The following is a 13,820-nucleotide window of genomic DNA, read 5'->3' as shown; positions in this document are numbered from 1 at the left end:
TTGATTGCTCACGTGTTTTATTTCACTTTAATCTCCTTTCATGTTGAGGACCTGAAATTTTACAGTTTCATTATAGCCTGCTCTTATATGCCTAAAACTAAGTAGGAACAAGTAGGAAAAGCCCATACTGGCTGTCAGTAACAGCATTTGTGCTATTGTGATAGCAGGATTTAACAATTTACAACTGTCAGTAATGCACTTTGCTTGCCAGAGAGTAGTAAGGTTTAAAAAGGAAGTATCTTGTTTCCTCTTTCCTCTTGCTTCCTTCCCTACGATGCTGAAGTCTGTAGAAACTAGAGGAATAGCCACAGTTCCAATGGGAATTCCCATTTTAAGCTGTGCATTAAACAGAAACAAAACAGACATTCAAATCTAAGACCTGAGTGCTTGATATTGAGGGGTTCTTTTTATTTTCCTGCTCCAACAGAATGACTACACTTATACGCGGCCATGATTAAGGGTGCTCTGTCATTTATGTTATTTCAGATAGCCATACCAGTTTGTTTTTTCATTAGTCATTTAAAGGTCAGACCAGTTTAATGTTGTCGTGTTTTGGTAGAGACTGGAACTCAACAGAAATATCTTTTATCTGTCCATGTTACGTATTTCCATTAAGCATCTGCAGCTGCCTCTGACTTAGATTAGGTTTAGATACTTAAACACAGCCACATGAACTCCAGTGTGGAGGCAGGCCTCCAAAACATCTAGTCTTCTTTAAAAAAAAACAATACAACCAAAAAACCAGAAAGTTCCTGGAAAATTCTGGTACTTCTTTCAGAACTAGTTGTTTAAAAGACGGTGGGATCTAAAAAATTTACTCTCATACTCTTTCATATTCTTTGACATTTGTGGACTTACACTTACAAACATGCAAGTCTACAGTGGTAACATGAACCAAGTTCTCTTCTCATGCATCCAAAAAAACGTGAGAGAGGAAAAGCGAGTACGTGACATACTAGCATATAGTACCTGTTTTCCAAAAGCAAACCAAAGCTAGCTGCTCTAGGCACTTTGACATTTATGAATATAGTATACTTTCTACTCTACATGCTTAACTCAATGATCTATATCATACAGCCACCTACAGTAACCAGGACATCAGTGAACTTGACATAAGATCAGCATTTCATCACAGAAAATTGGGGGGTTTGGTTTTGCAAAAGATTATTTACAACATAATTAGCTTATGACAGTCAAATAAATTCCAGTTTTGTTTTTTACTATGTTGCAATGAAAATCAGCTTAAACTCCGAAAGTGTCAGGTAACTGTCAAGCTATATTTAACTACCATGTTTCACTTATGAGGAAACATCCTTTGAATAAACAGATGGTATTGCTATGGGGTTGCCATCATTAGTAGAAGCTGTAGAAGCACACGTTTGACTCTGAAAATGGAAGATATAAAGGACAAGAAAACTATATGTAATATTGGGCATTTTGGAAAAAAAACCCCATGGTTATACTAAATCTTTGTTTCTTTCATTTCTCTACTCAATAACGTAGTTTTACTGTCAGGGTTGCTTGAATTCCTGAGAACTAAGCAAAAACTGAATCTTGCTAACCAATTCTTAATTAATTTCAGGAGTATTTGCATCCCTAGCTCCTTTTCTCCCTCCTCCAAAATCCCTACAAAAGCAAACGTAGAATTTTGGTTACTACATCAAATCATTTATGTAGCTCGAAGTCTATTGAAATTAGATTGTCATGCTATTTCAGGAACATGAATGCCACTAGCCAGCTAACGTATTTAGTCAATGTTATTTAAATGTTATTTAAACAGCTAGTGTGGAATTAAAAAAAAAAATCTATGAAAATAAAGAAATAGATAGAATATTCCAATTCGTCTAAAGAAATGCAAATAGAAGGGCTGTAAAGATGTTTATGATACATGTCATTACTTGTATTAGGAGCTGAACTTTACTAAAAATGGACATCACATTAGGAGAGAGGCATTGCCTTATTTCCAAGAATTGCTTTAAAACTGCAACAGCTAGAAATTTTCCAAACTACAACAGGATTTTCATCTGCTTAAGCACTCAAATAAATAACATTTCAAATTCCAAATTAGTACCAAGAAGGAATGAAAAGGTAATAACAGACAATATTTCATCAGCTGTTTATATAATTAATCATAACTCAAGAACGCCGAATATAATTTTGACACTATACTTATGTATTACTTTGAGATTTAAAAAGTGATTGGTTAGATTTCATTTTGACCTTGCTTGTATTTCACTCCTGTACATGTTGAAAAATAACAACCATAATCAATTGGTTCAGCAACACTTAAAAGAGCATTTCCACAAAAATAATTCTGATGTGCAGAAAGGAATGTGATTATTACTTACTTCAGAATTGCCCTGTGTACTAATACAAGGATGGACCTGTGGGAAAAGGCTTCAGCTCCCTTGAAAACCTTACCACTAACATGCCGCTGCACTACAAAATCTAGAAAAAACAGATCACTTGCTAAGAAAGATTAAAATATGGCGAACAGGAAAAACCCATTACTTAGATAATGGCCTCATCATAGTTCAGTGTCATAATCTTAGTGAACTTTAAGACAAATGGTAGCATTTTATGCACAACAATCACCAAGGCAATGGGAGTATGGAAGTACCGAGCAAAATGAGGGTACAAAAAAAAACCGTAACAAGTTAATTGAATAAAAAACGGACCATAAAAATATCCATGGGAACCATCTTACAAGTGTAATACATGACCTTTCACATTCTTATTTTACTGTATTACCTTGGACAGAGTTAAATACACTTTCTTTGTTAACAACAAATTTATATAGTAAGTAAACTTACCTACCTTCCTATAGACATCACACAACTCACTCTTCAAAAACTTAAATTCTGAGATTTTTTGCTGTTGTGACAAGTATGGTTTTGATCTGGACGAGAAGTTTCTATGCATTACAACCGGAAAAGCTTCTTTCTGTGGTTACTAAACATCTGGCAGTAATGGGAAAGCAGATTAGATGTTCTTGTTGCAGTACCTACTTTCATAACCTTTGGCATAGCCATTTCCGCTTTCAAGGGCATTTCCTTTATAAGGTACAACTGTTAAAATTCACATACTCTACCTGTTTACCTGGGGTAGAAGGTGTCATAACGAAGCATTCCAATTTGCAAGTAAAGACTTGATTCAGTCCTTGGCCTTACACATCTAAGGTCCCTGGGTGGAACAAATCCCCAAACCAAGTTGCTGGCCAAATTTGTTTCCATATCTTCTTCCATGTTGTTTTGTAGAATTATGAGCACCCTCGTGCCCTCCTTCCTTTGAAGTGAGATGTAACTGCATTTTATTTGCATTACACCTGGCAGCGATCATAAAGCATTTATACCTTAATGATAACAAAAATACTACAAGCACAGATAGCTGCATGTCAGTAGAATGTTCTTGCCAGATACAAAGCCAGTATACTCTATGCAGAAGTACTATTATAACATCTTTTTAAGCCATAGGAGACAAAGTAGCACAATCATTAATTTCAGTGATAGCATTGTGCCTAGCATGCAGATATCTTTCCAACACGCTCCAGATCATTACCACTAACCAGAGATTAGCACCCGTGACATTTTATCCAAAAAATTATGCATGCAAACAGCTTCAGTCTACCTGCAAAAACAAAGCCATACAGGAAACTAGAAATAATCTAGATTATATGTTAGATCTGCAATAATGAGTTGTAAATAGCAAGTTATTGTAATGATTATAAACTACCTCAGAGCACTCAGCCAGGAGTTGGTTTCTGAACAGTTTTTATAATTCTTTCAGCAATGCAAGAATCAGCATCCTAGAAAAAGAAGTTGTAACTTCAGAAGCCAAGTTAATGAATGCATACAAATTGAGATTCCTCCCCACTCCTCTCAGAGGCAACACTTCCTGCTCTCTCAATTTTATCATGACTCTCACTACTTTTAGTGCTTTTCTTAGAGCCTCTGCTGCTGGAATCATGCCTGAGAGCCTTAGCATTAATTTTAAAAGAAAAGATTTCCACTCCCCTGCATCCTGAGAAAAGCTTGAAAATGGGAAACCAGTGCAGCCTACAGGCTGAAAAACTAGAATACAAGAAATTCATGGTGAGTTTTGTTTTAGAAAAACCTCGTGATTTCTAAGCTGATTCCTTAGAGTGTCAGGAACTAGGTAATGCGTCAACTCCTCACAGCCGACTGTCCACTGGAATCTCTACAGGGCAGATGTAAGGCACATCCCTGCACGCAGTTTTGCATGGAAAAAATATGCAATGCCACTTTCACTGCTCTTTCTATGCTGTGGATATTCTTACTCTTCAGAATGCTAGTCCAGCTTCTCTTACAGTCATACTTTTAAAAAGAACACTTGACCTTGTGAACTAAGAATGAATATTATTTAATGCACAAACTATTTTTGGTTTACAACAAGATAATTTTCTTTTCCTTCTCTGAAAAGCTAACTTCTGCAACAAAGAGCATCTTGCATGAGAAGATAAAACTAAGAGTTATGTTACCTGCAAGAAAGGTGTAAACACATGTTAAGAAGGAATATAACATCAGACTTCCTTAGGGGAAAGATGACACTTTTACATAGCTAAATGCTTTTATTTATACATGCAGTTGGAATTTGAAAGAAAAAGTTAAATAATTATCTGCTTTTAATTTACTATGTAATTGAGATTTTTTTAAAAAAGCTACCACTAGATGGTGCAATAACTTAAATAATTCACAAATCTACAGCACTTCCTCATGTCTCTTCCTTCCCCAACCCCAATAAAGAGCACTCAGCAACAGCGGGAGACAACACACACCTGGGAAGGAAACGGACCTACCTTTTGTAATTTGTATTTGTCAAAATAGCAGTCAAAACTAGCTTTCCCCTAGATATAATAATTCACTTCCTTCTTTGGCATTTCTTTTAAACAGGAGGGAACAAGAGTTGCTCACCTGAGGGAAAATGGAATGGTAATGAAATCACTATGACTCCCTATAGCTCTCTGACTGGGAGCTACAGGAGGAGGGAAGTGAGCAACCACTGCAGATCAGGGTACCCAGAATGCTGTTCTTGGACTTGAGAAACGCAAATTCAGCTCCCTCTTCTGCTGGACAGACTAACTAAACAAACACAAAAGCAAGTCTATTAACTGCACTGCACCTCAGTTCTCATCTGGAAGTAAAAATTACGGAGCTGTTTGTTTATTGCTTGCAACGTCAGATAGATGCTGAAAGGACAAATACATTTTTAAATTATGCCATATTACAGAACTGTGAAGTAGTTTAATATATGTATGAGAGGCACGTAACAGCTTTGGCATTCACTTTCCCTTGGCCTACACTACTCTGAAACAGGTGCATTTTGATTAGTTTTAAAATGAACTATGATGACTTTCAGAAGTCTCTTACCTGCTACTGCAGGGGATCGGACACAGTTACTCTGGAAATGCTTCTACTGTGCCCTTACCTCTAGAAATAGTAGGGCCTACTATTTCATCTCCTGAAGCTCTGGATTTTGAAGGAAGCACGGTGGGTCAAATGTAGTACTATGCAACTAAAAAGGTTAGGTATGCCTATCCTGGTGGTCAAGTATGACTGGATTTTAATTTTAGTAATTTTGTTTAAACATTTATCAAGAGTGCCAGGAATTATTTATTATAAATTAAATTAAACCAATAAATAAAACAAAATGTCTTCTCCAGTTCTAGAAGTTCTGGGCTTACTTTGTTCACAACCAGCAGATCTAGAAGTCTCAAGTGTATGTTATTCCAAAACACGTTTTTTAATGAACATCAGTAAACAGATTATAACCAAAGTTTGAGTAACGTACGTTTAAGCCTATAAGAAAAAGGAAAGTGTTGTGTAGGTAACATTAGAAGTCCGTCATGTAGACAAGGTAAATTTTCTATTAGCTAGTAGACGTCAGACAGACTATTTGATTAATCAAGTATGTGAGATAACACACAGAAAGTACACTCCCTCATTTCACAGGGAAGAAACCTCCACCCAGCCATAGCTACCTTCAGCATGAACATTAGGAGAAGAAAGAAAGAAAGGCTGAGTAACATATAAACGTATGAAATAGACCAGGAACTGCTACAGGAACTACGAGAGATCCCCCTACAGCACATACAACTGGGAGAAAGAACACTAGGTTAGAAAACAGGTTTGAAAAGGAAAGTAGGCAGCACCTAATACATTAATAACTATGACCTGAAAACCAAGATAACAGAAGACTCTTCCCACTCTGAATGCATCATGGGATAAAATTCCCCCCAGAAGACGACAGGACCTCCCCTAAGCTGAGCTAAAACTTTGATGGAAGTATCATCAGGCTGCTCACATGGGATGGAAGAGATTCACACTAGTGGTTTTCACTACAGGAAAGAACTTTTCTTGAATATACACAATACATTTGGCTGTTAAGCCTTTTACTGCTCTGAACACATTTACTCTGCTTTAAAAAAAAAAAATTAAAAAAATCAATAATCAAGTCTGTAACTCTTTGACAGATTGCCAAAGGGAAATGGAACTGGCAACCTCAGAAAGGTACCACAGGATTTATCAGGAATTAAACTGCCCAAAAGGGATAGCAAGTGTACCCTTTTCCCCCTGCACTGCACTAACCAGAAGTGTGTAAAAAATATGTCAACAATATAAACAACAGACATGAATACAGCTGCAAAGAGATAGAATGAAAGTCCAACAATAACCCAGAAGCTTGATTATTCATGAGGGAAAATACATAATAATAATAATTAAATTAGAGTGAATTCCTTTTTCATACACAGTATAAATTCTTTATACAATAGAGCAATGCAGCTATATAGTTACTAAATAGCTTGACTGTATAAAGTTCAGAAATAGTGATGTAGCCTCTTTTAGTTAGTACTGTTCCCATAGGAAGCAGAAGATAATCTCCTTTTCATTTAAGGATGACCAAAACACAAAACAAATAAATATTGAGGGCACATCTACACTACAAGGCCTTTACTAGCATAGCAAGTGACCTATGCCACTAGTATTATATAAAGAACAGCCTGTATCACTACACCAGAATAGCTGTTGGACAACCTCTGTACTGAGAAGCAGTTTATCCTGAAATTAACTATTATGACACCTCCTTAAATGCCAAAAGGAGAGATGATCTAATCACATCCTTCTATGCTGGCAAAATTGTGTTTACACTGGAGGGTTTAAGATGGGGATTTTGCCAGGCCAAGCCTAAACTTAAGTTCACACAAATGCAACTACTCACTATGGTTACTGAAGTACCACCTTCAGTATCTTCAGGCCAAAGTACTGCTAGGGCACCTCCCTAGCTCAGCACACCTCACTTCCTCTGAGATGGAGGATGAAGCCATTTCAGCAAGATCTGTCCTTTGTAATACTCTTAACATCTAAATTGGATGAGAACCCTGTTCTACTTACTCCCTTTTCCTTTCCTAACAGGGCTCCTGCCACTTGGTTGTGAATTTGGCCTCTATCCTCTTTGCTCTAATGCTACTGCACACACAGCAACATATTCTTACTGTAGACAGGGCACTACACAGAGTAGAGGACCAGTTGAAGAGATACAAGGAACGAGGGACTCCAGACCACTCTGAATCCCAGGCTCAGCTAATCCCTATATCTGCTGTGGGAAAGTCATCTTTGTTGTCCCATGAGCATGACTAGTGGCAGTTATCTTCCAAGGCCAGGCTGTTGCTTTGAAGATCAGCCACCAATTGACAGAATTTTAGCTTAATTGTCCACAGGCAGGATGACACTTACGGCCATTCTGCACAGCAGCAGGGATACAGGTGCGACCCAGTCTTGCAACCAAAGAGAAGCTGTATCAGAAAGTATTGCGTGACCTGCACCCCAGGTCAACCCACAAGGAATTACATACAGCACGTTGGAACAAATAGAGGTCTGAGCCTGGCACTTGCGCTTTTGCTGGACCCCCCCCCCCCATCCTCGCAGCACACACAGAATAGCAGGAAAAATAGCTGTCAACTTCATTTTATATAAGCCATTCCTAGGAAATCTGCTGGCTGATACACAGCTGTCACAAAAGCAAACAAGGAAACTCCAGACGAGAGACGCAATTTCCATGGGAGTCTGTGCTTTGCATAAGACCGCAAAGAATGAAGAGGGGTCACAAAGAGACTACAACAGGTTTTGAAGGAGACAGAGAATTTGAAAGCCTGTATTGTATAGCTAGTTCCAAAGTTCTGGTTAAGTTCATAGGTCGTAGTCAGGGAAGATACTACTGCACATTTTTCAGCAGATCACTTAACATTTGCAGACCTGATCCCTGTGGGTACCCAAGAATATTCATGAGCCAAAATGCCAATCTAAATGAGGAAGATTATCTTTACAATTAAGGCCTAAATACTTGTACGGCACCTCATACTGTAAAAGAGATTACATAGTGAAAATATTTAACCTCAGAAAAGCCCTGTGAGACTTGGAAAAATCAATTCCACAAAAGTTTCAAAAAATTAAATTACATTGCTTTTCACCATGGCAAAGTCTGCCACTAAACACGAAATTGAATCTTACTCTCCAAGCACTCTAGCACTCTGAACATCCTGGTCTTCTCTTAGAAATCATCTCTTTTCTTTTTGCTTACCTTATCTTTTTATTGATAAAGAGAGTAACAGCACTGGAAGAATACCGAAATACATGTACAGATTGTACCCAAGACGCACCTTTTCTTGATTCCAGATTAGTATTCTGTGAAATCTGTAGGATACCTAATTGAAAGATGGCATGACCAAAATTTATGTCAGTCATTATTAGGATAGAGCAAGGTTAGTCAACATAGCTATAAAGAGAAATCTGAAAAGCATTTTCTCTATTAACTGAAAAATATACAACTTTCAGCCTGTTAGAGGTTCAGACTTTAGCCCAGTATATGTGCACACTTGTATTTAACTGGTCATGAATGCGGACTTGTAACTGCTATCTAAATAGACATAAGAGGCGGCAACTGAAAGGCTTCCCCTATCTCTTCCTCCCCCCACTTTTTTCTTTTTAATCCAAAAGTTTTGTTTTCTAATAAAAAGGACCGCAAAGTATAAGAAAAGACGGAAAGAACCGAAGTGTAATCTATCTGAAAAAGAGCTTAATTTTAGTTATTCCAATAACATTAAAAGAAAGATTTTCTAAGTAAGTATAGGAATGAACTGATGAACTCATACGAAAGAAACCATTTCCAGTGTATTCCTTTCTGGAGTTCAGTTAAATACTTGTGGGAGAAACCACATGGAATGCAGAGGAAAAACAGTCTGTCGTCCCTGTCCCTCCCTCCCAGAAAAGGGCTTATGTAACTCTGACTTCTAGGTCACTGAAATAATCTGATACAGATAAGTAAATATATAAAGAATATAGTCTGCAGCTGCTGACTGGCTTCTTCATCAAGTTGAAATCTTGACTCCTTTCCTGGTATGAATGACTGCCATCATTACAGTCATCCTTTCCAGTGCTAGCATAGAGAAGAGAACATGGAACAAGCAGATCTACCCACTTCCTTTAACCAACAGGTGAGTGGGCTTATTTCATCCAGATAAGTGCTATGCTAAAAGCCATGGCATTTTTTAGGGGGAAAAAAAAAAAAGAAAAAAGAAAAGAAAAAGAGAGCCATTAAGTTATTCCTGCATTACTAAGCAGGCACTTGCCCAAGAACATTGTATTCACATATTTTAAAAACACAAAACTTGTTCTGTAGTAATTTATGATTCTGCAAGGTGACAAAAACGAATTAACTTTGTCTAATCATTTCACAGAATGAATTATAGATCTGCAAGAGAAAATACACCTGGTTTTGCCTGGAGCACATGTATACAGCCAACAGTAGTTTTCATCTTAAAAAGATAGTCAGAGTACTTTGTGATTCGATTCAAAAACAATGCTGCACAAAGCAAATAAATCAATATGTAATGTTTGAGAAGAGTTTTGACACAAAGTTGTTCTACCTTTCTAACCAGCAGTACTGGTCTTGGTAGTTATTTTAGTGAGGGATTATTTATTTTTCCCCGTTGAAAAAAATAACTTCCTTTTCCTTTTGTTTCCAGTAGAACTTATTCAAACTCAGAAATTACCCCATACTAAAAAGAACCTAGAGTCTTGCGACTCAATAGGGTAGAGATACGGACAGATAAGAGCATGCGTATAGAGAAAACAAAGTCATACCTACCTGAGGGAGAATATTCAAGGATATATACTGAGAACAAAAATGTTAACAGGCAAATACATAACTTCAGTGCTAGAGACAGTATCTATTTCAAATATTCATTGAGACAGAACAGGATTTGTTGATTATGGACGAAAGTTCTCTCTCATAATACTTTTGTACTGGTGGTACTCAATAGCATATTAGAAAGCTCGTACAGGCTACAAAGGAACGTAGGGAATAACTAGGTTACGTTTATATTAACGAATAACATGCATACAGTTTTTTCACCATTAAAGAATGTAATACTGTTGACTGTCACACATCTGACATTGCTCAGAAGAGGCTTTTTATGTTAAGTATATTTACACGTACACAATATAAAAATTATTTAATTGAAGTTCAAAATTAGCAACTGGCAGAATGTCTCACACTCATTATTTGAATCATCTGCTGGAAACAATAGAAGAATTTCAACTAGAGTTGAACTCTTCACCTGCAACTGAAGAACGGGGCTAGTTCAGGGAACGTAGCCAGTTCCCTGAGCTGTAAATTAACTTCAGTTTAGTTAGAAATATGGGTTGACAGCGGAACAGTATTTATTAGAGGTAGATCCTGCAATATATACGGGATTTGACAGATTCCTCTAACTCAGCTGGCAGACAGCAGCTCTTGATGACAGAGCCAGTAAGTTGGAAATGCTACATCTACTTCAGATGGGTCTTCGTCTAATTTAGTCCCGCTATTTAGCCCATTCACTTGGTCTTGGGGGTTGCAGAGATATCCCCCAGCACTGGAACTCTGCCAATTTTTCATGGATCCTGAAGTTGAAAGGAAAAGCAAACAATATCACGATGACTCAGAAATTGCTTGTTAACAAGTATGATATGGTTCAAGCGTGCTTCCCTGGGGGATTTGGAAAAAAAAAAAAGACAAAACAACTTTTTTTTTTTTTTTTTTGAAGATTTCTATCCTCCCCTCATCTTTATTCACCTTGCACTAAAAATGATAGAGAAACAGGTGTAAAGTGGGACATATGCACTTTGAAGGTATTATTCGTATCTACATTTGTAACTTGGCACTCCATCTAAAAATCTTTTGACCACATATGCAGTTTTAAACACGCGCAAAAAATTAGCAGCAAACAGAAAACTGATGGCAGTACAGATAATCCCAAATTAACCATTAATGGAAGCCCCAAACACAACTGGAAGCCAGAGTTGGACAAGCAATTTAGATCAGTCCCCTTATGAAGGGAGGAAAGAAAACCTGACTTCTGCTGTCAGCTGTGAAAAGAAAATCTCTTGCTCAGTCCTACTGAGAAAACTCTATAGATTCTGACTATTTAGCATTTGTTATGGCTTATTTTAGTACCTTGTTTCAAAAAATAACCCATTTTTCTAACCCAGCATGCAGGTCACCACACCTGTTATGGAGGTGATAGACAATTAATACCTGCTCATCTCTCCACATGCACCACTGTTGCGTTCCTCTCATGTCTCTTTTTTAATTAATGCCTCTCCATATCTTTATTTTTGAACGTAAATAAGAAGAATATTGAAGCTTACAATTCTGACTGTATCAAAAACAGTGTTCAAGCACAGAGAGTTTGAGTAGAATCACTGCATTTATGCACAAAGTCCAACAAGACTACCCACCCAAAACCAGTGTTTAAGTTCTCACTGACAGAGAATATACACAGCTGTGGGTTGCCCAGCTGGGTGTGTTCTCTGTCAGTGAGAATCCACCTCACCTACATACCTATCAAATCAAAGACCTCATCGGATATTAAGCACACCGATTTATCTCCCCACTGGGAAATCCAGGGCAACTCTGTAACTGTGTTTTACCAGTAGCTAGGGGGCTCTCTTTTCTCTGTGTCTATGGAGGCATCTCCATGCCCCCACCCAAAAAAAACCCAAACCAAACCAAAAAACCCACAGCCCACACCAAAAACACCAGGGGGGGGAAAAATAAACCAAAAACAATCAAAACCCCACTAACCCAAACCAACCAACTAAACAAAAGCCAAACCCAAAAAAAACCAAAAAAACCCCAAAACAAACAAAAAAAACAGGTACGAAAATATGCTGTAGCCCTGAATTCCAGTGCTGTATTCTCGATATGCTGTATTTATCTGTTCCTTCAAAACACAGGAGTCACTAATATCTAACGAAAAATCTCATGCCTAACGCCATTACTGACAGAAGTTAAAGAAAGCATGCAGGCCTACTGATCTTTTCTCTTGCAGGTGAGACACGCTCACTCAGTTGTAAAAAAAAAAAAAATCACCAACATTCTCCATAAGTTAACCATGAGCCTGATTGAGATCAGAGATTTTTGGAAAACTGTACTTGGACATTTTTACCATTTGGTTTCTGACAAGATATTTTCCATTCCTATGCTAGTATAAAAGCCTGATGCAACTCAAACATTCAAAGACACTGGTCATAATCTAGACTCACTTGGCGCTTCCGTTTCTTTTCTTGCACTCCATCAGCTATTTAATTTCTCTAAGACAATGACACTCAGAACATTATTTAAAAGGCAAGGTAAAAATAAACAGTCACAGCATATGAAAAACATCAAGAACATTATGTATTTTGTTGTCTGCATTGAATAAAAATTGAATTGATGCAACACACTCAAATACATTTCCCAGAGAAATACTACCTATCTGAGAAGCAGCCAAACACAACTTTTCATTTTCCCCACTAGTTTGTATAGTCACAATGGTTTTATCCTTCACTTCTTCAGCTGCCCCCCTCTCGTACATAAAGTGTACATCAAGGCATACACATACAATCTGCTTCAGGGCTTTGCTCTGATTTACTCCTTCATTCATGACTAAAGCTTTTTTAAGGAATAAACGTTTGTCACCTAAACTTCCCATCTCAGAGAGAAGTGGCTTTGCTTGATTAAGCAAGCTAGTGCTGCTCCTAAAGCAAAATGTTTAGAGAATGGCAGACTTTTCTCTAGTTTAGCTTGCACATGAAAATTCTGTTATCAAATCCAGTGATACAATATTAACGCTGAAGTTTAATTCAAAAGGGCGGGGGGCCAAACATAGCACGTCAGAAAAAAATACCTGTATGACAGCAAGTTCCTTATTCCTTTAAAACTCTTTTCAGAGAGATTATACTACTGGACTGCACTGCAATCACAAAGACTGTGCGTGTGTTTCAACAACAAAAAAAAGCAGGACTTGCTTCCTCTCTTTGACATACATGTACACTGCAAGCAAACACCAATGAAGTCTATTTTACCCACAGGAACCGTGTGAAAGGGAAGCTAGGCAAGACTACACAACTGGAAGAGTACTGTAAACTCACTGTGAGTCAAGGACTATTCCCTTCTCAAAAGCTCAATTGTTTGTTGCAAATTGCCTGTACTCTTTTGGTCTTTTTCTGCAGTTGCTAATGCAAGTTTTCCTGCCTACTGCTAGGCTAGAGACTGAGCACTGCCTCCTCTATGAAAGGACAGGGTTCTCAAGGGTTCATCACAGGCTCAGCTGTGAACGCTGGTCACAAGCCCACCATCTTCTGTGGTCCATTCCCTCACACCCCCCCAGCATTCGCAACTCTATAAACAGTATAAATATGGCAATCACAAAGGAGAAAGTGCATCGCTGTCACCTATTGCTCTCTACTAATCTGAGGTGAGAACATACATATCAAAAACAT

The sequence above is a fragment of the Chroicocephalus ridibundus genome, chromosome 9, assembly GCF_963924245.1.
Source record: "Chroicocephalus ridibundus chromosome 9, bChrRid1.1, whole genome shotgun sequence".
Lineage (NCBI taxonomy): Eukaryota > Metazoa > Chordata > Aves > Charadriiformes > Laridae > Chroicocephalus > Chroicocephalus ridibundus.
The sequence above is the reverse complement of the archived record's forward strand: the minus strand, read 5'-3'. Positions refer to the sequence as shown.